Source organism: Haemaphysalis longicornis, unplaced genomic scaffold, assembly GCF_048455015.1.
Source record: "Haemaphysalis longicornis isolate Haplotype H1 unplaced genomic scaffold, Haemaphysalis longicornis Haplotype H1 scaffold_5, whole genome shotgun sequence".
In the NCBI taxonomy this organism is placed as follows: Eukaryota; Metazoa; Arthropoda; class Arachnida; order Ixodida; family Ixodidae; genus Haemaphysalis; species Haemaphysalis longicornis.
In genome coordinates, this window is record NW_027526385.1 from 182,643,759 (window position 1) to 182,667,682 (window position 23,924).

The 23,924-nt window shown below is 47.9% G+C and overlaps 3 non-coding genes across 3 annotated transcripts; all 3 read left to right on the plus strand.

Moving 5' to 3' along the window:
- Nucleotides 1-6,795: 6,795 nt before the first annotated feature.
- On the plus strand, nucleotides 6,796-6,867 carry Trnak-uuu (transfer RNA lysine (anticodon UUU)). The gene has a single exon. It is a non-coding gene; the product is annotated as a tRNA-Lys (tRNA).
- Nucleotides 6,868-7,754: 887 nt separating this feature from the next.
- On the plus strand, nucleotides 7,755-7,826 carry Trnak-uuu (transfer RNA lysine (anticodon UUU)). Its single transcript has one exon. It is a non-coding gene; the product is annotated as a tRNA-Lys (tRNA).
- A 407-nt stretch (nucleotides 7,827-8,233) lies between these two features.
- On the plus strand, nucleotides 8,234-8,305 carry Trnak-uuu (transfer RNA lysine (anticodon UUU)). The gene has a single exon. It is a non-coding gene; the product is annotated as a tRNA-Lys (tRNA).
- The last annotated feature ends 15,619 nt before the right edge of the window (nucleotides 8,306-23,924 follow it).

Genomic DNA, 23,924 nt, shown 5'->3' on the forward strand with positions numbered 1-23,924 from the left:
TTCTCCCCGTGTAGTTTGAGTGGCGCTGGCTACCACCCTCAAGCGTCAGGTACAGTTGTACTAAATATAAATACCACAGAAAGTGACGGAGAACACAGTCGCCCAGATATCCGAATTGGTAAGCCATTCGAGATCTAATCGAAAGGCGTGGGTTCGGTCCCCATTCTGAGCGCGTGTTTTTCTTTCTTTCTTTCTCACGTAGGTAATTAATATAAAAATAATGCAACGTCACTAACGGTAAAACATAATCTAACCATTCTACTATGGATTCTTTGGCGTTGTAGACTGCCGGCATTTTGCTCTATATTTTCTAACGAGCCCCTCATTTCCAAACCCTATGATTGTACGAAAGCTTAGCGAGGGCCTCGGTTCTTGTAGCCTTGATGCCAAGGCTGCAGGAGAGGGTTTCCCGCCAGTTACCCGGTTCTGACGGGCTGTAGACGTTCGCGTCACGCCCCAGGGGTTGAAAAAAAGGTCACCTTCTCCCCGTGTAGTCTGAGTGGACTGGCTACCACCCTCAAGGGTCAGATACAGTTGTACTAAATATAAATACCCCAGAAAGTGACGGAGAACACAGTCGCCCAGATAGCCGAATTGGTAAGGCACTCGAGATGTAATCGAAAAGCATGGGTACGGTACCCAGTCTGTTCGTCTGTTTTTCTTTCTTTCTTTCTCACGTAGTTATTTAAAATAAAAATAATGTAAGCTCACTAACGATAAAAATATTCTAACCATTCCCCTATGCCTTTTTTGGCGTTGTAGACTGCCGGCATTTGTTTCTATATTTCCTAACGAGCCCCTCATTTCCAAACCCTATTATCGTGCGAAAGCTTAGAGAGGGCCTCGGTTCTGGCAGCCTTGATGCCAAGGCAGCATGAGAGGGTTTCCCGCCAGTTAACCGCTTCTGACGGGCTGTAGACGTTCGCGTTACGCCCCAGGGGTTGAAAAAAAAGTCCCCTTCTCCCCGTGTAGTCTGAGTGGCGCTGGCTACCACCCTCAAGCGTCAGATACAGTTGTTCTTAATATAAATACCCCAGAAAGTGACGGAGAACACAGTCGCCCAGATAGCCGAATTGGTAAGGCATTCGAGATCTAATCGAAAGGCGTGGGTTCAGTCCCCACTCTGCGCGCGTGTTTTCTTTCTTTCTTTCTCACGTAGTTAATTAAAATAAAATAATGTAACGTCACTACCGGTAAAAAATAATCTGAATATTCCCCTATGCCTTTTTTGGCATTGTAGACTGCCGGCATTTCTTTCTATATTTCCTAACGAGCCCCTCATTTCCAAACCCTATTATCGTGCGAAAGCTTAGCGAGGGCCTCGGTTCTGGCAGCCTTGATGCCAAGGTAGCGTGAGAGGGTTTCCCGCCAGTTACCCGCTTCTGACAGGCTGTAGACATTCGTGTCACGCCCCGGGGGTTGAAAAGAAGGTCCCCTTCTTCCCGTGTAGTCTGAGTGGCACTGGCTACCACTCTCAAGCGTCAGATACAGTTGTACTAAATTTAATACCCCAGAAAGTGACGGAGAACACAGTCGCCCAGATAGCCGAATTGGTAAGGCATTCGAGATCTAATCGAAAGGCGTGGGTTCGGTCCCCATTCTGAGCGCGTGTTTTTCTTTCTTTCTTTCTCACGTAGGTAATTAAAATAAAAATATTGCAACGTCACTAACGGTAAAAAATAATCTAACCATTCTCCTATGGATTCTTTGGCGTTGTAGACTGCCGGCATTTTGCTCTTTATTTTCTAACGAGCCCCTCATTTCAAAACCCTATTATCGTACGAAAGCTTAGCGAGGGCCTCGGTTCTGGCAGCCTTGATGCCAAGGTAGCATGAGAGGGTTTCCCGCCAGTTACCCTCTTCTGACAGGCTGTAGACGTTCGCGTCACACCCCGGGGGTTGAAAAGAAGGTCCCCTTCTCCCCGTGTAGTCTGAGTGGCGCTGGCTACCACCCTCAAGCGTCAGATATAGTTGTACTAAATATAAATACCCCAGAAAGTGACGGAAAACACAGTCGCCCAGATAGCAGAGTTGGTAAGGCATTCGAGATCTAATCGAAAGGCTAGGGTTCGGTCCCCACTCTGGGCGCGTGTTTTTCTTTCTTTCTTTCTCACGTAGTAATTAAAAAAATATTGTAAGGTCACTAACGGTAAAAATAATCTAACCATTCCCCTATGCCTTCTTTGTCGTTGTAGACTGCCGGCATTTCTTTCTATATTTTATAACGAGCCCCTCATTTCCAAACCCTATTATCGTGCGAAAGCTTAGCGACGGCCTCGGTTCTGGCAGCCTTGATGCCAAGGTAGCATGAGAGGGTTTTCCGCAAGTTACCCGCTTCTGACAGGCTGTAGACGTGCGCGTCACACCCCGGGGGTTGAAAAGAAGGTCCCCTTCTCCCCGTGTAGTCTGAGTGGCGCTGGCTACCACCCTCAAGCGTCAGATACAGTTGTGGTAAATATAAATACTCCAGAAAGTGACGGAGAAGACAGTCGCCCAGATAGCCGAATTGGTAAGGCATTCGAGATCTAGTCAAAAGGCGTGGGTTCGGTCCCCACTCTGGGCGCGTGTTTTTCTTTCTTTCTTTCTCATGTAGTAATTAAAAAAAATATTGTAAGATCACTAATGGTAAAAATAATCTAACCATTCCCCTATGCCTTCTTTGGCGTTGTAGACTGCCGGCATTTCTTTCTATATTTCCTAACGAGACCCTTATTTCCAAACCCCATTATCGTGCGAAAGCTTAGCGAGCTCCTTGGTTCTGGCAACCTTGATGCCAAGGTAGCATGAGAGGGTTTCCCGCCAGTTACCCTCTTCTGACAGGCTGTAGACGTTCGCGTCACATCCCGGGGGTTGAAAAGAAGGTCCCCTTCTCCCCGTGTAGCCTGAGTGGCGCTGGCGACCACCCTGAAGCGTCAGATACAGTTGTACTAAATATAAATACCCCAGAAAGTGACGGAGAACACAGTCGCCCAGATAGCCGAATTGGTAAGGCATTCGAGATCTAATCGAAAGGCGTGGGTTTGGTCCCCACTCTGGGCGCGTGTTTTTTTTTCTTTCTTTCTCACGTAGTAATTAAAACAAATATTGTAAGGTCACTAACGGTAAAAATAATCTAACCATTCCCCTATGCCTTCTTTGGCGTTGTAGACTGCCGGCATTTCTTTCTATATTTTATAACGAGGCCCTCATTTCCAAACCCTATAATCGTGCGAAAGCTTAGCGAGGGCCTCGGTTCTGGCAGCCTTGATGCCAAGGTAGCATGAGAGGGTTTCCCGCCAGTTACCCGCTTCTGACGGGCTGTAGACATTCGCGTCACGCCCCGGGGGTTGAAAAGAAGGTCCCCTTCTTCCCGTGTAGTCTGAGTGGCGCTGGCTACCACTCTCAAGCGTCAGATACAGTTGTACTAAATATAAATACCCCAGAAAGTGACGGAGAACACAGTCGCCCAGATAGCCGAATTGGTAAGGCATTCGAGATCTAATCGAAAGGCGTGGGTTCGGTCCCCATTCTGGGCGCGTGTTTTTCTTTCTTTCTTTCCCACGTAGGTAATTAAAATAAAAATCTTGTAACGTCACTAACGGTAAAAAATAATCTAACCATTTACCTACGCCTTCTTTGGCGTTGTAGACTGCCGGCATTTCTTTCTATATTTCCTAACGAGACCCTTATTTCCAAGCCCCATTATCGTGCGAAAGCTTAGCGAGGGCCTTGGTTCTGGCAACCTTGATGCCAAGGTAGCATGAGAGGGTTTCCCGCCAGTTACCCTCTTCTGACAGGCTGCAGACGTGCGCGTCATGCCCCGGGGGTTGAAAAGAAGGTCCCCTTCTCCCCGTGTAGCCTGAGTGGCGCTGGCTACCTCCCTGAAGCGTCAGATACAGTTGTACTAAATATAAATACCCCAGAAAGTGACGGAGAACACAGTCGCCCAGATAGCCGAATTGGTAAGGCATTCGAGATCTAATCGAAAGGCGTGGGTTCGGTCCCCATTCTGAGCGCGTGTTTTTCTTTCTTTCTTTCTCACGTAGGTAATTAATATAAAAATAATGCAACGTCACTAACGGTAAAAAATAATCTAACCATTCTACTATGGATTCTTTGGCGTTGTAGACTGCCGGCATTTTGCTCTATATTTTCTAACGAGCCCCTCATTTCCAAACCCTATGATTGTACGAAAGCTTAGCGAGGGCCTCGGTTCTTGTAGCCTTGATGCCAAGGCTGCAGGAGAGGGTTTCCCGCCAGTTACCCGGTTCTGACGGGCTGTAGACGTTCGCGTCACGCCCCAGGGGTTGAAAAAAAGGTCACCTTCTCCCCGTGTAGTCTGAGTGGACTGGCTACCACCCTCAAGCGTCAGATACAGTTGTACTAAATATAAATACCCCAGAAAGTGACGGAGAACACAGTCGCCCAGATAGCCGAATTGGTAAGGCACTCGAGATGTAATCGAAAAGCATGGGTACGGTACCCAGTCTGTTCGTCTGTTTTTCTTTCTTTCTTTCTCACGTAGTTATTTAAAATAAAAATAATGTAAGCTCACTAACGATAAAAATATTCTAACCATTCCCCTATGCCTTTTTTGGCGTTGTAGACTGCCGGCATTTGTTTCTATATTTCCTAACGAGCCCCTCATTTCCAAACCCTATTATCGTGCGAAAGCTTAGAGAGGGCCTCGGTTCTGGCAGCCTTGATGCCAAGGCAGCATGAGAGGGTTTCCCGCCAGTTAACCGCTTCTGACGGGCTGTAGACGTTCGCGTTACGCCCCAGGGGTTGAAAAAAAAGTCCCCTTCTCCCCGTGTAGTCTGAGTGGCGCTGGCTACCACCCTCAAGCGTCAGATACAGTTGTTCTTAATATAAATACCCCAGAAAGTGACGGAGAACACAGTCGCCCAGATAGCCGAATTGGTAAGGCATTCGAGATCTAATCGAAAGGCGTGGGTTCGGTCCCCACTCTGCGCGCGTGTTTTCTTTCTTTCTTTCTCACGTAGTTAATTAAAATAAAATAATGTAACGTCACTAACGGTAAAAAAAAATCTGAATATTCCCCTATGCCTTTTTTGGCATTGTAGACTGCCGGCATTTCTTCCTATATTTCCTAACGAGCCCCTCATTTCCAAACCCTATTATCGTGCGAAAGCTTAGCGAGGGCCTCGGTTCTGGCAGCCTTGATGCCAAGGTAGCATGAGAGGGTTTCCCGCCAGTTGCCCGCTTCTGACAGGCTGTAGACGTTCGCGTCACGCCCCGGGGGTTCAAAAGAAGGTCCCCTTCTCCCCATGTAGTCTGAGTGGCGCTGGCTACTACCCTCAAGCGTCAGATACAGTTGTATAAATATAAATACCCCAGAAAGTGACGGAGAGCACAGTCGCCCAGATAGCCGAATTTGTAAGGCATTCGAGATCTAATCAAAAGGCGTGGCTTCGGTCCCCACTCTGGGCGCGTGTTTTTCGTTATTTCTTTCTCACGTAGTTAATTAAAATAAAAATAATGTATGGTCACTAACGGTAAAAATATTCTAACCATTCCCCTATGCCTTCTTTGGCGTTGTAGACTGCCGGCATTTCTTTCTATATTTTATAACGAGCCCCTCATTTCCAAACCCTATTATCGTGCGAAAGCTTAGCGAGGGCGTCGGTTCTGGCAGCCTTGATGCCAAGGTAGCCTGAGAGGGTTTCCCAGCAGTTACCCGCTTCTGACAGGCTGTAGACGTTCGCGTCACGCCCCGGGGGTAGAAAAGAAGGTCCCCTTCTCCCCGTGTAGTCTGAGTGGCGCTGGCTACCACCCTCAAGCGTCAGATACAGTTGTACTAAATATAAATACCCCAGAAAGTGACGGAGAACACAGTAGCCCAGATAGCCGAATTGGTAAGGCATTCGAGATCTAATCAAAAGGCGTGGGTTCGGTCCCCACTCTGGGAGCGTGTTTTTCTTTCTTTCTTACCTGACGTAGTTAATTAAAATAAAACTAATGTAAGGTCACTAACGGTAAAAATATTCTAACCATTCCCCTATGCCTTCTTTGGCGTTGTCGACTGCCGGCATTTCTTTCTATATTTTATAACGAGCCCCTCATTTCCAAACCTATTATCGTGCGAAAGCTTAGCGAGGGCGTCGGTTCTGGCAGCCTTGATGCCAAGGTAGCATGAGAGGGTTTCCCGCCAGTCACCCGCTTCTGACAGGCTGTAGACGTTCGCGTCACGCCCCGGGGGTTGAAAAGAAGGTCCCCTTCTCCCCGTGTAGTCTGAGTGGCGCTGGCTAGCACCCTCAAGAGTCAGACACAGTTGTACTAAATATAAATACCACAGAAAGTGACGGAGAACACAGTCGCCCAAATAGCCGAATTGGCAAAGCATTCGAGATCTAATCGAAAGGCTTGGGTTCGGTCCCCACTCTGGGCGCTAGTTTTTCTTTCTTTCTTTCTCACGTAGGTAATTAAAATAAAAATAATGTAAGCTCACTAACGGTAAAAATAATCTAACCATTCCCCTATGCCTTCTTTGGCGTTGTAGACTGCCGGCATTTCTTTCTATATTTTATAACGAGCCCCTCATTTCCAAACCCTATTATCGTGTGAAAGCTTAGCGAGGGCATCGGTTCTGGCAGCCTTGATGCCAAGGTAGCATGAGAGGGTTTTCCGCCAGTTACCCGCTTCTGACAGGCTGTAGACGTTCGCGTCACTCTCCCGGGGGTTGAAAAGAAGGTCCTCTTCTCCCCGTGTAGTCTGGGTGGCGCTGGCTACCACCCTCAAGCGTCAGATACAGTTGTACTAAATATAAATACCCCAGAAAGTGACAGAGAACACAGTCGCCCAGGTAGCCGAATTGGTAAGGCATTCGAGATTTAATCGAAAGGCGTGGGTTCGGTCCCCACTCTGGGCGCGTGTTTTTCTTTCTTTCTTTCTCACGTAGTTAATAAAATAAAAATAATGTAACGTCACTAACGGTAAAAAATATTCTCACCACTCCCCTATGCCTTCTTTGGCGTTGTAGACTGCCGGCATTTGTTTCTATATTTCCTAACGAGGCCCTCATTTCCAAACCCTATTATCGTGCGAAAGCTTAGCGAGGGCCTCGGTTCTGGCAGCCTTGATGCCAAGGCAGCATGAGAGGGTTTCCCGCCAGTTAGCCGCTTCTGACGGGCTGTAGACGTTCGCGTTACGCCCCAGGGGGTTGAAAAGAAAGTCGCCTTCTCCCCATGTAGTCTGAGTGGCGCTGGCTACCACCCTCAAGCGTCAGATACAGTTGTTCTTAATATAAATACCCCAGAAAGTGACGGAGAACACAGTCGCCCAGATAGCCGAATTGGTAAGGCATTCGAGATCTAATCGAAAGGCGTGGGTTCGGTCCCCACTCTGGGAGCGTGTTTTTCTTTCTTTCTTACCTGACGTAGTTAATTAAAATAAAAATAATGTAAGGTCACTAACGGTAAAAATATTCTAACCATTCCCCTATGCCTTCTTTGGCGTTGTCGACTGCCGGCATTTCTTTCTATATTTTATAACGAGCCCCTCATTTCCAAACCTATTATCGTGCGAAAGCTTAGCGAGGGCGTCGGTTCTGGCAGCCTTGATGTCAAGGTAGCATGAGAGGGTTTCCCGCCAGTTAGCCGCTTCTGACAGGCTGTAGACGTTCGCGTCACGCCCCGGGGGTTGAAAAGAAGGTCCCCTTCTCCCCGTGTAGTCTGAGTGGCGCTGGCTACTACCCCCAAGCGTCAGATACAGTTGTACTAAATACAAATACACTAGAAAGTGACGGAGAACACAGTCGCCCAGGTAGCCGAATTGGTAAGGCATTCGAGATTTAATCGAAAGGCGTGGGTTCGGTCCCCACTCTGGGCGCGTGTTTTTCTTTCTTTCTTTCTCACGTAGTTAATTAAAATTAAAATAATGTAAGCTCACTAACGGTAAAAATAATCTAACCATTCCACTATGCCTTCTTTGGCGTTGTAGACTGCCGGCATTTCTTTCTATATTTTATATCGAGCCCCTCATTTCCAAACCTGTTATCGTGGGAAAGCTTAGCCAGGGCGTCAGTTCTGGCAGCCTTGATGCCAAAGTAGCATGAGAGGGTTTTCCGCCAGTTACCCGCTTCTGACAGGCTGTAGAAGTTCGCCTCACGCCCCCGGGGGTTGAAAAGAAGGTCCCCTTCTCCCCGTGTAGTCTGGGTGGCGCTGGCTACCACCCTCAAGCGTCAGATACAGTTGTACTAAATATAAATACCCCAGAAAGTGACAGAGAACACAGTCGCCCAGGTAGCCAAATTGGTAAGGCATTCGAGATTTAATCGAAAGGCGTGGGTTCGGTCCCCACTCTGGGCGCGTGTTTTTCTTTCTTTCTTTCTCACGTAGTTAATAAAAAAAATAATGTAACGTCACTAACGGTAAAAAATAATCTAACCATTCCCCCATGCCTTCTTTGGCGTTGTAGACTGCCGGCATTTCTTTCTATATTTCCTAACGAGCGCCTCATTTCCAAACCCTATTATCGTGCGAAAGCTTAGCGAGGGCCTCGGTTCTGGCAGCCTTGATGCCAAGGTAGCATGAGAGGGTTTCCCGCCAGTTACCCGCTTCTGACAGGCTGTAGACGTGCGCGTCACGCCCCGGGGGTTCAAAAGAAGGTCCCCTTCTCCCCGTGTAGTCTGAGCGGCGCTGGCTACCACCCTCAAGCGTCAGATACAGTTGTACTAAATATAAATACCCCAGAAAGTGACGGAGAAAACAGTCGCCCAGATAGCCGAATTGGTAAGGTATTCGAGATCTAATCAAAAGGCTTGGGTTCGGTCCCCACTCTGGGCGCGTGTTTTTCTTTCTTTCTTTGTCACGTAGTTAATTAAAAAAAAATAATGTAACGTCACTAACGGTAAAAAATAATCTAAATATTCCCCTATGCCTTCTTTGGCATTGTAGACTGCCGGCATTTTATTCTATATTTCCTAACGAGCCCCTCATTTCCAAACCCTATTATCGTGCGAAAGCTTAGCGAGGGCCTCGGTTCTGGCAGCCTTGATGCCAAGGTAGCATGAGAGGGTTTCCCGCCAGTTACCCGCTTCTGACAGGCTGTAGACGTGCGCGTCACGCCCCGGGGGTTCAAAAGAAGGTCCCCTTCTCCCCGTGTAGCCTGAGCGGCGCTGGCTACCTCCCTGAAGCGTCAGATACAGTTGTACTAAATATAAATACCCCAGAAAGTGACGGAGAACACAGTCGCCCAGATAGCCGAATTGGTAAGGCATTCGAGATCTAATCGAAAGGCGTGGGTTCGGTCCCCACTCTGGACGCGTGTTTTTCTTTCTTTCTTTCTCACGTGGTAATTAAAAAAAATATTGTAAGGTCACTAACGGTAAAAATAATCTAACCATTCCCCTATGCCTTCTTTGGCGTTGTAGACTGCCGGCATTTCTTTCTATATTTTATAACGAACCCCTCATTTCCAAACCCTATAATCGTGCGAAAGCTTAGCGAGGGCCTCGGTTCTGGCAGCCTTGATGCCAAGGTAGCATGAGAGGGTTTCCCGCCAGTTACCCGCTTCTGACAGGCTGTAGACATTCGCGTCACGCCCCGGGGGTTGAAAAGAAGGTCCCCTTCTTCCCGTGTAGTCTGAGTGGCACTAGCTACCACTCTCAAGCGTCAGATACAGTTTTACTAAATATAAATACCCCAGAAAGTGACGGAGAACACAGTCGCCCAGATAGCCGAATTGGTAAGGCATTCGAGATCTAATCGAAAGGCGTGGGTTCGGTCCCCATTCTGAGCGCGTGTTTTTCTTTCTTTCTTTCTCACGTAGGTAATTAAAATAAAAATATTGCAACGTCACTAACGGTAAAAAATAATCTAACCATTCTCCTATGGATTCTTTGGCGTTGTAGACTGCCGGCATTTTGCTCTATATTTTCTAACGAGCCCCTCATTTCAAAACCCTATTATCGTACGAAAGCTTAGCGAGGGCCTCGGTTCTGGCAGCCTTGATGCCAAGGTAGCATGAGAGGGTTTCCCGCCAGTTACCCTCTTCTGACAGGCTGTAGACGTTCGCGTCACACCCCGGGGGTTGAAAAGAAGGTCCCCTTCTCCCCGTGTAATCTGAGTGGCGCTGGCTACCACCCTCAAGCGTCAGATATAGTTGTACTAAATATAAATACCCCAGAAAGTGACGGAAAACACCGTCGCCCAGATAGCAGAGTTGGTAAGGCATTCGAGATCTAATCGAAAGGCGTGGGTTCGGTCCCCACCCTGGGCGCGTGTTTTTCTTTCTTTCTTTCTCACGTAGTAATTAAAAAAATATTGTAAGGTCACTAACGGTAAAAATAATCTAACCATTCCCCTATGCCTTCTTTGGCGTTGTAGACTGCCGGCATTTCTTTCTATATTTTATAACGAGCCCCTCATTTCCAAACCCTATTATCGTGCGAAAGCTTAGCGACGGCCTCGGTTCTGGCAGCCTTGATGCCAAGGTAGCATGAGAGGGTTTCCCGCCAGTTACCCGCTTCTGACAGGCTGTAGACGTTCGCGTCACGCCCCGGGGGTTGAAAAGAAGGTCCCCTTCTCCCCGTGTAGTCTGAGTGGCGCTGGCTACTACCCCCAAGCGTAAGATACAGTTGTACTAAATACAAATACACTAGAAAGTGACGGATAACACAGTCGCCCAGGTAGCCGAATTGGTAAGGCATTCGAGATTTCATCGAAAGGCGTGGGTTCGGTCCCCACTCTGGGTGCGTGTTTTTCTTTCTTTCTTTCTCACGTAGTTAATTAAAATTAAAATAATGTAAGCTCACTAATTGTAAAAATAATCTAACCATTCCACTATGCCTTCTTTGGCGTTGTAGACTGCCGGCATTTCTTTCTATATTTTATATCGAGCCCCTCATTTCCAAACCCTATTATCGTGGGAAAGCTTAGCCAGGGCGTCAGTTCTGGCAGCCTTGATGCCAAGGTAGCATGAGAGGGTTTTCCGCCAGTTACCCGCTTCTGACAGGCTGTAGACGTTCGCCTCACGCCCCCGGGGGTTGAAAAGAAGGTCCCCTTCTCCCCGTGTAGTCTGGGTGGCGCTGGCTACCACCCTCAAGCGTCAGATACAGTTGTACTAAATATAAATACCCCAGAAAGTGACAGAGAACACAGTCGCCCAGGTAGCCATATTGGTAAGGCATTCGAGATTTAATCGAAAGGCGTGGGTTCGGTCCCCACTCTGGGCGCATGTTTTTCTTTCTTTCTTTCTCACGTAGTTAATAAAATAAAAATAATGTAACGTCACTAACGGTAAAAATATTCTAACCATTCCCCTATGCCTTCTTTGGCGTTGTAGACTGCCGGCTTTTCTTTCTATATTTTATAACGAGCCCCTCATTTCCAAACCCTATAATCGTGCGAAAGCTTAGAGAGGGCCTCGGTTCTGGCAGCCTTGATACCAAGGTACCATGAGAGGGTTTCCCGCCAGTTACCCGCTTCTGACAGGCTGTAGACGTTCGCGTCACGCCCCGGGGGTTGAAAAGAAGGTCCCCTTCTTCCCGTGTAGTCTGAGTGGCGCTGGCTACCACTCTCAAGCGTCAGATACAGTTGTACTAAATATAAATACCCCAGAAAGTGACGGAGAACACAGTCGCCCAGATAGCCGAAGTGGTAAGGCATTCGAGATCTAATCGAAAGTCGTCGGTTCGGTCCCCATTCTGAGCACGTGTTTTTCTTTCTTTCTCACGTAGGTAATTAAAATAAAAATAATGTAACGTCACTAACGGTAAAAAATAATCTAACCATTCCCCCATGCCTTCTTTGGCGTTGTACACTGCCGGCATTTCTTTCTATATTTCCTAACGAGCGCCTCATTTCCAAACCCTATTATCGTGCGAAAGCTTAGCGAGGGCCTCGGTTCTGGCAGCCTTGATGCCAAGGTAGCATGAGAGGGTTTCCCGCCAGTTACCCGCTTCTGACAGGCTGTAGACGTGCGCGTCACGCCCCGGGGGTTCAAAAGAAGGTCCCCTTCTCCCCGTGTAGTCTGAGCGGCGCTGGCTACCACCCTCAAGCGTCAGATACAGTTGTACTAAATATAAATACCCCAGAATGTGACGGAGAACACAGTCGCCCAGATAGCCGAATTGGTAAGGTATTTGAGATCTAATCGAAAGGCTTGGGTTCGGTCCCCACTCTGGGCGCGTGTTTTTCTTTCTTTCTTTCTCACGTAGTTAATTAAAATAAAAATAATGTAACGTCACTAACGGTAAAAAATAATCTAAATATTCCCCTATGCCTTCTTTGGCATTGTAGACTGCCGGCATTTTATTCTATATTTCCTAACGAGCCCCTCATTTCCAAACCCTATTATCGTGCGAAAGCTTAGCGAGGGCCTCGGTTCTGGCAGCCTTGATGCCAAGGTAGCATGAGAGGGTTTCCCGCCAGTTACCCGCTTCTGACAGGCTGTAGACGTGCGCGTCACGCCCCGGGGGTTCAAAAGAAGGTCCCCTTCTCCCCGTGTAGTCTGAGCGGCGCTGGCTACCACCCTCAAGCGTCAGATACAGTTGTACTAAATATAAATACCCCAGAAAGTGACGGAGAACACAGTCGCCCAGATAGCCGAATTGGTAAGGCATTCGAGATCTAATCGAAAGGCGTGGGTTCGGTCCCCATTCTGGGCGCGTGTTTTTCTTTCTTTCTTTCCCACTTAGGTAATTAAAATAAAAATAATGTAACGTCACTAACGGTAAAAAATAATCTAACCATTTACCTACGCCTTTTTTGGCGTTGTAGACTGCCGGCATTTCTTTCTATATTTCCTAACGAGACCCTTATTTCCAAACCCCATTATCGTACGAAAGCTTAGCGAGGGCCTCGGTTCTGGCAGCCTTGATGCCAAGGTAGCATGAGAGGGTTTCCCGCCAGTTACCCTCTCCTGACAGGCTGTAGACGTTCGCGTCACACCCCGGGGGTTGAAAAGAAGGTCCCCTTCTCCCCGTGTAGTCTGAGTGGCGCTGGCTACCACCCTCAAGCGTCAGATATAGTTGTACTAAATATAAATACCCCAGAAAGTGACGGAAAACACAGTCGCCCAGATAGCAGAGTTGGTAAGGCATTCGAGATCTAATCGAAAGGCGTGGGTTCGGTCCCCACCCTGGGCGCGTGTTTTTCTTTCTTTCTTTCTCACGTAGTAATTAAAAAAATATTGTAAGGTCACTAACGGTAAAAATAATCTAACCATTCCCCTATGCCTTCTTTGGCGTTGTAGACTGCCGGCATTTCTTTCTATATTTTATAACGAGCCCCTCATTTCCAAACCCTATTATCGTGCGAAAGCTTAGCGACGGCCTCGGTTCTGGCAGCCTTGATGCCAAGGTAGCATGAGAGGGTTTCCCGCCAGTTACCCGCTTCTGACAGGCTGTAGACGTGCGCGTTACACCCCGGGGGTTGAAAAGAAGGTCCCCTTCTCCCCGTGTAGTCTGAGTGGCGCTGGCTACCACCCTGAAGCGTCAGATACAGTTGTACTAAATATAAATACCCCAGAAAGTGACGGAGAACACAGTCGTCCAGATAGCCGAATTGGTAAGGCATTCGAGATCTAATCGAAAGGCGTGGGTTCGGTCCCCACTATGGGCGCGTGTTTTTCTTTCTTTCTTTCTCACGTAGTAATTAAAAAAAAATATTGTAAGGTCACTAACGGTAAAAATAATCTAACCATTCCCCTATGCCTTATTTGGTGTTGTAGACTGCCGGCATTTCTTTCTATATTTTATAACGAGCCCCTCATTTCCAAACCCTATAATCGTGCGAAAGCTTAGCGAGGGCCTCGGTTCTGGCAGCCTTGATGCCAAGGTAGCATAAGAGGGTTTCCCGCCAGTTACCCGCTTCTGACAGGCCGTAGACGTTCGCGTCACGCCCCGGGGGTTGAAAAGAAGGTCCCCTTCTTCCCGTGTAGTCTGAGTGGCGCTGGCTACCACTCTCAAGCGTCAGATACAGTTGTACTAAATATAAATACCCCAGAAAGTGACGGAGAACACAGTTGCCCAGATAGCCGAATTGGTAAGGCATTCGAGATCTAATCGAAAGGCGTGGGTTCGGTCCCCATTCTGAGCGCGTGTTTTTCTTTCTTTCTTTCTCACGTAGGTAATTAAAATAAAAATAATGCAACGTCACTAACGGTAAAAAATAATCTAACCATTCTCCTATGGAATCTCTGGCGTTGTAGACTGCCGGCATTTTGCTCTATATTTTCTAATAAGCCCCTCATTTCCAAACCCTATTATCGTGCGAAAGCTTAGCGAGGGCCTCGGTTCTGGCAGCCTTGATGCCAAGGTAGCATGAGAGGGTTCCCCGCCAGTTACCCGCTTCTGACAGGCTGTAGACGTGCGCGTCACGCCCCGGGGGTTCAAAAGTAGGTCCCCTTCTCCCCGTGTAGTCTGAGTGGCGCTGGCTACCACCCTCAAGCGTCAGATACAGTTGTACTAAATATAAATACTCCAGAAAGTGACGGAGAACACAGTCGCCCAGATAGCCGAATTGGTAAGGCATTCGAGATCTAATCGAAAGGCGTGGGTTCGGTCCCCATTCTGGGCGCGTGTTTTTCTTTCTTTCTTTCCCACGTAGGTAAAAAAATAAAAATAATGTAACGTCACTAACTGTAAAAAATAATCTAACCATTCCCCAACGCCTTCTTTGGTGTTGTAGACTGCCGGCATTTCTTTCTATATTTCCTAACGAGACCCTTATTTCCAAACCCCATTATCGTGCGAAAGCTTAGCGAGGGCCTTGGTTCTGGCAACCTTGATGCCAAGGTAGCATGAGAGGGTTTCCCGCCAGTTACCCTCTTCTGACAGGCTGTAGACGTTCGCGTCACATCCCGGGGGTTGAAAAGAAGGTCCCCTTCTCCCCGTGTAGCCTGAGTGGCGCTGGCTACCACCCTGAAGCGTCAGATACAGTTGTACTAAATATAAATACCCCAGAAAGTGACGGAGAACACAGTCGCCCAGATAGCCGAATTGGTAAGGCATTCGAGATCTAATCGAAAGGCGTGGGTTCGGTCCCCACTCTGGGCGCGTGTTTTTCTTTCTTTCTTTCTCACGTAGTAATTAAAAGAAATATTGTAAGGTCACTAACGGTAAAAATAATCTAACCATTCCCCTATGCCTTCTTTGGCGTTGTAGACTGCCGGCATTTCTTTCTATATTTTATAACGAGGCCCTCATTTCCAAACCCTATAATCGTGCGAAAGCTTAGCGAGGGCCTCGGTTCTGGCAGCCTTGATGCCAAGGTAGCATCAGAGGGTTTCCCGCCAGTTACCCGCTTCTGACGGGCTGTAGACATTCGCGTCACGCCCCGGGGGTTGAAAAGAAGGTCCCCTTCTTCCCGTGTAGTCTGAGTGGCGCTGGCTACCACTCTCAAGCGTCAGATACAGTTGTACTAAATATAAATACCCCAGAAAGTGACGGAAAACATAGTCGCCCAGATAGCCGAATTGGTAAGGCATTCGAGATCTAATCGAAAGGCGTGGGTTCGGTCCCCATTCTGAGCGCGTGTTTTTCTTTCTTTCTTTCTCACGTAGGTAATTAAAATAAAAATATTGCAACGTCACTAACGGTAAAAAATAATCTAACCATTCTCCTATGGATTCTTTGGCGTTGTAGACTGCCGGCATTTTGCTCTATATTTTCTAATAAGCCCCTCATTTCCAAACCCTATTATCGTGCGAAAGCTTAGCGAGGGCCTCGGTTCTGGCAGCCTTGATGCCAAGGTAGCATGAGAGGGTTCCCCGCCAGTTACCCGCTTCTGACAGGCTGTAGACGTGCGCGTCACGCCCCGGGGGTTCAAAAGTAGGTCCCCTTCTCCCCGTGTAGTCTGAGTGGCGCTGGCTACCACCCTCAAGCGTCAGATACAGTTGTACTAAATATAAATACTCCAGAAAGTGACGGAGAACACAGTCGCCCAGATAGCCGAATTGGTAAGGCATTCGAGATCTAATCGAAAGGCGTGGGTTCGGTCCCCATTCTGGGCGCGTGTTTTTCTTTCTTTCTTTCCCACGTAGGTAAAAAAATAAAAATAATGTAACGTCACTAACTGTAAAAAATAATCTAACCATTCCCCAACGCCTTCTTTGGTGTTGTAGACTGCCGGCATTTCTTTCTATATTTCCTAACGAGACCCTTATTTCCAAACCCCATTATCGTGCGAAAGCTTAGCGAGGGCCTTGGTTCTGGCAACCTTGATGCCAAGGTAGCATGAGAGGGTTTCCCGCCAGTTACCCTCTTCTGACAGGCTGTAGACGTTCGCGTCACATCCCGGGGGTTGAAAAGAAGGTCCCCTTCTCCCCGTGTAGCCTGAGTGGCGCTGGCTACCACCCTGAAGCGTCAGATACAGTTGTACTAAATATAAATACCCCAGAAAGTGACGGAGAACACAGTCGCCCAGATAGCCGAATTGGTAAGGCATTCGAGATCTAATCGAAAGGCGTGGGTTCGGTCCCCACTCTGGGCGCGTGTTTTTCTTTCTTTCTTTCTCACGTAGTAATTAAAAGAAATATTGTAAGGTCACTAACGGTAAAAATAATCTAACCATTCCCCTATGCCTTCTTTGGCGTTGTAGACTGCCGGCATTTCTTTCTATATTTTATAACGAGGCCCTCATTTCCAAACCCTATAATCGTGCGAAAGCTTAGCGAGGGCCTCGGTTCTGGCAGCCTTGATGCCAAGGTAGCATCAGAGGGTTTCCCGCCAGTTACCCGCTTCTGACGGGCTGTAGACATTCGCGTCACGCCCCGGGGGTTGAAAAGAAGGTCCCCTTCTTCCCGTGTAGTCTGAGTGGCGCTGGCTACCACTCTCAAGCGTCAGATACAGTTGTACTAAATATAAATACCCCAGAAAGTGACGGAAAACATAGTCGCCCAGATAGCCGAATTGGTAAGGCATTCGAGATCTAATCGAAAGGCGTGGGTTCGGTCCCCATTCTGAGCGCGTGTTTTTCTTTCTTTCTTTCTCACGTAGGTAATTAAAATAAAAATATTGCAACGTCACTAACGGTAAAAAATAATCTAACCATTCTCCTATGGATTCTTTGGCGTTGTAGACTGCCGGCATTTTGCTCTATATTTTCTAATAAGCCCCTCATTTCCAAACCCTATTATCGTGCGAAAGCTTAGCGAGGGCCTCGGTTCTGGCAGCCTTGATGCCAAGGTAGCATGAGAGGGTTCCCCGCCAGTTACCCGCTTCTGACAGGCTGTAGACGTGCGCGTCACGCCCCGGGGGTTCAAAAGTAGGTCCCCTTCTCCCCGTGTAGTCTGAGTGGCGCTGGCTACCACCCTCAAGCGTCAGATACAGTTGTACTAAATATAAATACTCCAGAAAGTGACGGAGAACACAGTCGCCCAGATAGCCGAATTGGTAAGGCATTCGAGATCTAATCGAAAGGCGTGGGTTCGGTCCCCACTCTGGGCGCGTGTTTTTCTTTCTTTCTTTCTCACGTAGTAATTAAAAGAAATATTGTAAGGTCACTAACCGTAAAAATAATCTAACCATTCCCCTATGCCTTCTTTGGCGTTGTAGACTGCCGGCATTTCTTTCTATATTTTATAACGAGCCCCTCATTTCCAAACCCTATTATCGTGCGAAAGCTTAGCGACGGCCTCGGTTCTGGCAGCCTTGATGCCAAGGTAGCATGAGAGGGTTTCCCGCCAGTTACCCGCTTCTGACAGGCTGTAGACGTTCGCGTCACGCCCCGGGGGTTGAAAAGAAGGTCCCCTTCTCCCCGTGTAGTCTGAGTGGCGCTGGCTACTATCCCCAAGCGTCAGATACAGTTGTACTAAATACAAATACACTAGAAAGTGACGGATAACACAGTCGCCCAGGTAGCCGAATTGGTAAGGCATTCGAGATTTCATCGAAAGGCGTGGGTTCGGTCCCCACTCTGGGTGCGTGTTTTTCTTTCTTTCTTTCTCACGTAGTTAATTAAAATTAAAATAATGTAAGCTCACTAATTGTAAAAATAATCTAACCATTCCACTATGCCTTCTTTGGCGTTGTAGACTGCCGGCATTTCTTTCTATATTTTATATCGAGCCCCTCATTTCCAAACCCTATTATCGTGGGAAAGCTTAGCCAGGGCCTCGGTTCTGGCAGCCTTGATGCCAAGGTAGCATGAGAGGGTTTCCCGCCAGTTACCCGCTTCTGACAGGCTGTAGACGTGCGCGTCACGCCCCGGGGGTTCAAAAGAAGGTCTTCTTCTCCCCGTGTAGTCTGAGCGGCGCTGGCTACCACCCTCAAGCGTCAGATACAGTTGTACTAAATATAAATACCCCAGAAAGTGACGGAGAACACAGTCGCCCAGGTAGCCGAATTGGTAAGGCATTCGAGATCTAATCGAAAGGCGTGGGTTCGGTCCCCATTCTGGGCGCGTGTTTTTCTTTCTTTCTTTCCCACTTAGGTAATTAAAATAAAAATAATGTAACGTCACTAACGGTAAAAAATAATCTAACCATTTACCTACGCCTTTTTTGGCGTTGTAGACTGCCGGCATTTCTTTCTATATTTCCTAACGAGACCCTTATTTCCAAACCCCATTATCGTACGAAAGCTTAGCGAGGGCCTCGGTTCTGGCAGCCTTGATACCAAGGTACCATGAGAGGGTTTCCCGCCAGTTACCCGCTTCTGACAGGCTGTAGACGTTCGCGTCACGCCCCGGGGGTTGAAAAGAAGGTCCCCTTCTTCCCGTGTAGTCTGAGTGGCGCTGGCTACCACTCTCAAGCGTCAGATACAGTTGTACTAAATATAAATACCCCAGAAAGTGACGGAGAACACAGTCGCCCAGATAGCCGAAGTGGTAAGGCATTCGAGATCTAATCGAAAGTCGTGGGTTCGGTCCCCATTCTGAGCACGTGTTTTTCTTTCTTTCTCACGTAGGTAATTAAAATAAAAATAATGTAACGTCACTAACGGTAAAAAATAATCTAACCATTCCCCCATGCCTTCTTTGGCGTTGTACACTGCCGGCATTTCTTTCTATATTTCCTAACGAGCGCCTCATTTCCAAACCCTATTATCGTGCGAAAGCTTAGCGAGGGCCTCGGTTCTGACAGCCTTGATGCCAAGGTAGCATGAGAGGGTTTCCCGCCAGTTACCCGCTTCTGACAGGCTGTAGACGTGCGCGTCACGCCCCGGGGGTTCAAAAGAAGGTCCCCTTCTCCCCGTGTAGTCTGAGCGGCGCTGGCTACCACCCTCAAGCGTCAGATACAGTTGTACTAAATATAAATACCCCAGAATGTGACGGAGAACACAGTCGCCCAGATAGCCGAATTGGTAAGGTATTCGAGATCTAATCGAAAGGCTTGGGTTCGGTCCCCACTCTGGGCGCGTGTTTTTCTTTCTTTCTTTCTCACGTAGTTAATTAAAATAAAAATAATGTAACGTCACTAACGGTAAAAAATAATCTAAATATTCCCCTATGCCTTCTTTGGCATTGTAGACTGCCGGCATTTTATTCTATATTTCCTAACGAGCCCCTCATTTCCAAACCCTATTATCGTGCGAAAGCTTAGCGAGGGCCTCGGTTCTGGCAGCCTTGATGCCAAGGTAGCATGAGAGGGTTTCCCGCCAGTTACCCGCTTCTGACAGGCTGTAGACGTGCGCGTCACGCCCCGGGGGTTCAAAAGAAGGTCCCCTTCTCCCCGTGTAGTCTGAGCGGCGCTGGCTACCACCCTCAAGCGTCAGATACAGTTGTACTAAATATAAATACCCCAGAAAGTGACGGAGAACACAGTCGCCCAGATAGCCGAATTGGTAAGGCATTCGAGATCTAATCGAAAGGCGTGGGTTCGGTCCCCATTCTGGGCGCGTGTTTTTCTTTCTTTCTTTCCCACTTAGGTAATTAAAATAAAAATAATGTAACGTCACTAACGGTAAAAAATAATCTAACCATTTACCTACGCCTTTTTTGGCGTTGTAGACTGCCGGCATTTCTTTCTATATTTCCTAACGAGACCCTTATTTCCAAACCCCATTATCGTACGAAAGCTTAGCGAGGGCCTCGGTTCTGGCAGCCTTGATGCCAAGGTAGCATGAGAGGGTTTCCCGCCAGTTACCCTCTCCTGACAGGCTGTAGACGTTCGCGTCACACCCCGGGGGTTGAAAAGAAGGTCCCCTTCTCCCCGTGTAGTCTGAGTGACGCTGGCTACCACCCTCAAGCGTCAGATATAGTTGTACTAAATATAAATACCCCAGAAAGTGACGGAAAACACAGTCGCCCAGATAGCAGAGTTGGTAAGGCATTCGAGATCTAATCGAAAGGCGTGGGTTCGGTCCCCACCCTGGGCGCGTGTTTTTCTTTCTTTCTTTCTCACGTAGTAATTAAAAAAATATTGTAAGGTCACTAACGGTAAAAATAATCTAACCATTCCCCTATGCCTTCTTTGGCGTTGTAGACTGCCGGCATTTCTTTCTATATTTTATAACGAGCCCCTCATTTCCAAACCCTATTATCGTGCGAAAGCTTAGCGACGGCCTCGGTTCTGGCAGCCTTGATGCCAAGGTAGCATGAGAGGGTTTCCCGCCAGTTACCCGCTTCTGACAGGCTGTAGACGTGCGCGTTACACCCCGGGGGTTGAAAAGAAGGTCCCCTTCTCCCCGTGTAGTCTGAGTGGCGCTGGCTACCACCCTGAAGCGTCAGATACAGTTGTACTAAATATAAATACCCCAGAAAGTGACGGAGAACACAGTCGTCCAGATAGCCGAATTGGTAAGGCATTCGAGATCTAATCGAAAGGCGTGGGTTCGGTCCCCACTATGGGCGCGTGTTTTTCTTTCTTTCTTTCTCACGTAGTAATTAAAAAAAAATATTGTAAGGTCACTAACGGTAAAAATAATCTAACCATTCCCCTATGCCTTATTTGGTGTTGTAGACTGCCGGCATTTCTTTCTATATTTTATAACGAGCCCCTCATTTCCAAACCCTATAATCGTGCGAAAGCTTAGCGAGGGCCTCGGTTCTGGCAGCCTTGATGCCAAGGTAGCATAAGAGGGTTTCCCGCCAGTTACCCGCTTCTGACAGGCCGTAGACGTTCGCGTCACGCCCCGGGGGTTGAAAAGAAGGTCCCCTTCTTCCCGTGTAGTCTGAGTGGCGCTGGCTACCACTCTCAAGCGTCAGATACAGTTGTACTAAATATAAATACCCCAGAAAGTGACGGAGAACACAGTTGCCCAGATAGCCGAATTGGTAAGGCATTCGAGATCTAATCGAAAGGCGTGGGTTCGGTCCCCATTCTGAGCGCGTGTTTTTCTTTCTTTCTTTCTCACGTAGGTAATTAAAATAAAAATAATGCAACGTCACTAACGGTAAAAAATAATCTAACCATTCTCCTATGGAATCTCTGGCGTTGTAGACTGCCGGCATTTTGCTCTATATTTTCTAATAAGCCCCTCATTTCCAAACCCTATTATCGTGCGAAAGCTTAGCGAGGGCCTCGGTTCTGGCAGCCTTGATGCCAAGGTAGCATGAGAGGGTTCCCCGCCAGTTACCCGCTTCTGACAGGCTGTAGACGTGCGCGTCACGCCCCGGGGGTTCAAAAGTAGGTCCCCTTCTCCCCGTGTAGTCTGAGTGGCGCTGGCTACCACCCTCAAGCGTCAGATACAGTTGTACTAAATATAAATACTCCAGAAAGTGACGGAGAACACAGTCGCCCAGATAGCCGAATTGGTAAGGCATTCGAGATCTAATCGAAAGGCGTGGGTTCGGTCCCCATTCTGGGCGCGTGTTTTTCTTTCTTTCTTTCCCACGTAGGTAAAAAAATAAAAATAATGTAACGTCACTAACTGTAAAAAATAATCTAACCATTCCCCAACGCCTTCTTTGGTGTTGTAGACTGCCGGCATTTCTTTCTATATTTCCTAACGAGACCCTTATTTCCAAACCCCATTATCGTGCGAAAGCTTAGCGAGGGCCTTGGTTCTGGCAACCTTGATGCCAAGGTAGCATGAGAGGGTTTCCCGCCAGTTACCCTCTTCTGACAGGCTGTAGACGTTCGCGTCACATCCCGGGGGTTGAAAAGAAGGTCCCCTTCTCCCCGTGTAGCCTGAGTGGCGCTGGCTACCACCCTGAAGCGTCAGATACAGTTGTACTAAATATAAATACCCCAGAAAGTGACGGAGAACACAGTCGCCCAGATAGCCGAATTGGTAAGGCATTCGAGATCTAATCGAAAGGCGTGGGTTCGGTCCCCACTCTGGGCGCGTGTTTTTCTTTCTTTCTTTCTCACGTAGTAATTAAAAGAAATATTGTAAGGTCACTAACGGTAAAAATAATCTAACCATTCCCCTATGCCTTCTTTGGCGTTGTAGACTGCCGGCATTTCTTTCTATATTTTATAACGAGGCCCTCATTTCCAAACCCTATAATCGTGCGAAAGCTTAGCGAGGGCCTCGGTTCTGGCAGCCTTGATGCCAAGGTAGCATCAGAGGGTTTCCCGCCAGTTACCCGCTTCTGACGGGCTGTAGACATTCGCGTCACGCCCCGGGGGTTGAAAAGAAGGTCCCCTTCTTCCCGTGTAGTCTGAGTGGCGCTGGCTACCACTCTCAAGCGTCAGATACAGTTGTACTAAATATAAATACCCCAGAAAGTGACGGAAAACATAGTCGCCCAGATAGCCGAATTGGTAAGGCATTCGAGATCTAATCGAAAGGCGTGGGTTCGGTCCCCATTCTGAGCGCGTGTTTTTCTTTCTTTCTTTCTCACGTAGGTAATTAAAATAAAAATATTGCAACGTCACTAACGGTAAAAAATAATCTAACCATTCTCCTATGGATTCTTTGGCGTTGTAGACTGCCGGCATTTTGCTCTATATTTTCTAATAAGCCCCTCATTTCCAAACCCTATTATCGTGCGAAAGCTTAGCGAGGGCCTCGGTTCTGGCAGCCTTGATGCCAAGGTAGCATGAGAGGGTTCCCCGCCAGTTACCCGCTTCTGACAGGCTGTAGACGTGCGCGTCACGCCCCGGGGGTTCAAAAGTAGGTCCCCTTCTCCCCGTGTAGTCTGAGTGGCGCTGGCTACCACCCTCAAGCGTCAGATACAGTTGTACTAAATATAAATACTCCAGAAAGTGACGGAGAACACAGTCGCCCAGATAGCCGAATTGGTAAGGCATTCGAGATCTAATCGAAAGGCGTGGGTTCGGTCCCCATTCTGGGCGCGTGTTTTTCTTTCTTTCTTTCCCACGTAGGTAAAAAAATAAAAATAATGTAACGTCACTAACTGTAAAAAATAATCTAACCATTCCCCAACGCCTTCTTTGGTGTTGTAGACTGCCGGCATTTCTTTCTATATTTCCTAACGAGACCCTTATTTCCAAACCCCATTATCGTGCGAAAGCTTAGCGAGGGCCTTGGTTCTGGCAACCTTGATGCCAAGGTAGCATGAGAGGGTTTCCCGCCAGTTACCCTCTTCTGACAGGCTGTAGACGTTCGCGTCACATCCCGGGGGTTGAAAAGAAGGTCCCCTTCTCCCCGTGTAGCCTGAGTGGCGCTGGCTACCACCCTGAAGCGTCAGATACAGTTGTACTAAATATAAATACCCCAGAAAGTGACGGAGAACACAGTCGCCCAGATAGCCGAATTGGTAAGGCATTCGAGATCTAATCGAAAGGCGTGGGTTCGGTCCCCACTCTGGGCGCGTGTTTTTCTTTCTTTCTTTCTCACGTAGTAATTAAAAGAAATATTGTAAGGTCACTAACGGTAAAAATAATCTAACCATTCCCCTATGCCTTCTTTGGCGTTGTAGACTGCCGGCATTTCTTTCTATATTTTATAACGAGGCCCTCATTTCCAAACCCTATAATCGTGCGAAAGCTTAGCGAGGGCCTCGGTTCTGGCAGCCTTGATGCCAAGGTAGCATCAGAGGGTTTCCCGCCAGTTACCCGCTTCTGACGGGCTGTAGACATTCGCGTCACGCCCCGGGGGTTGAAAAGAAGGTCCCCTTCTTCCCGTGTAGT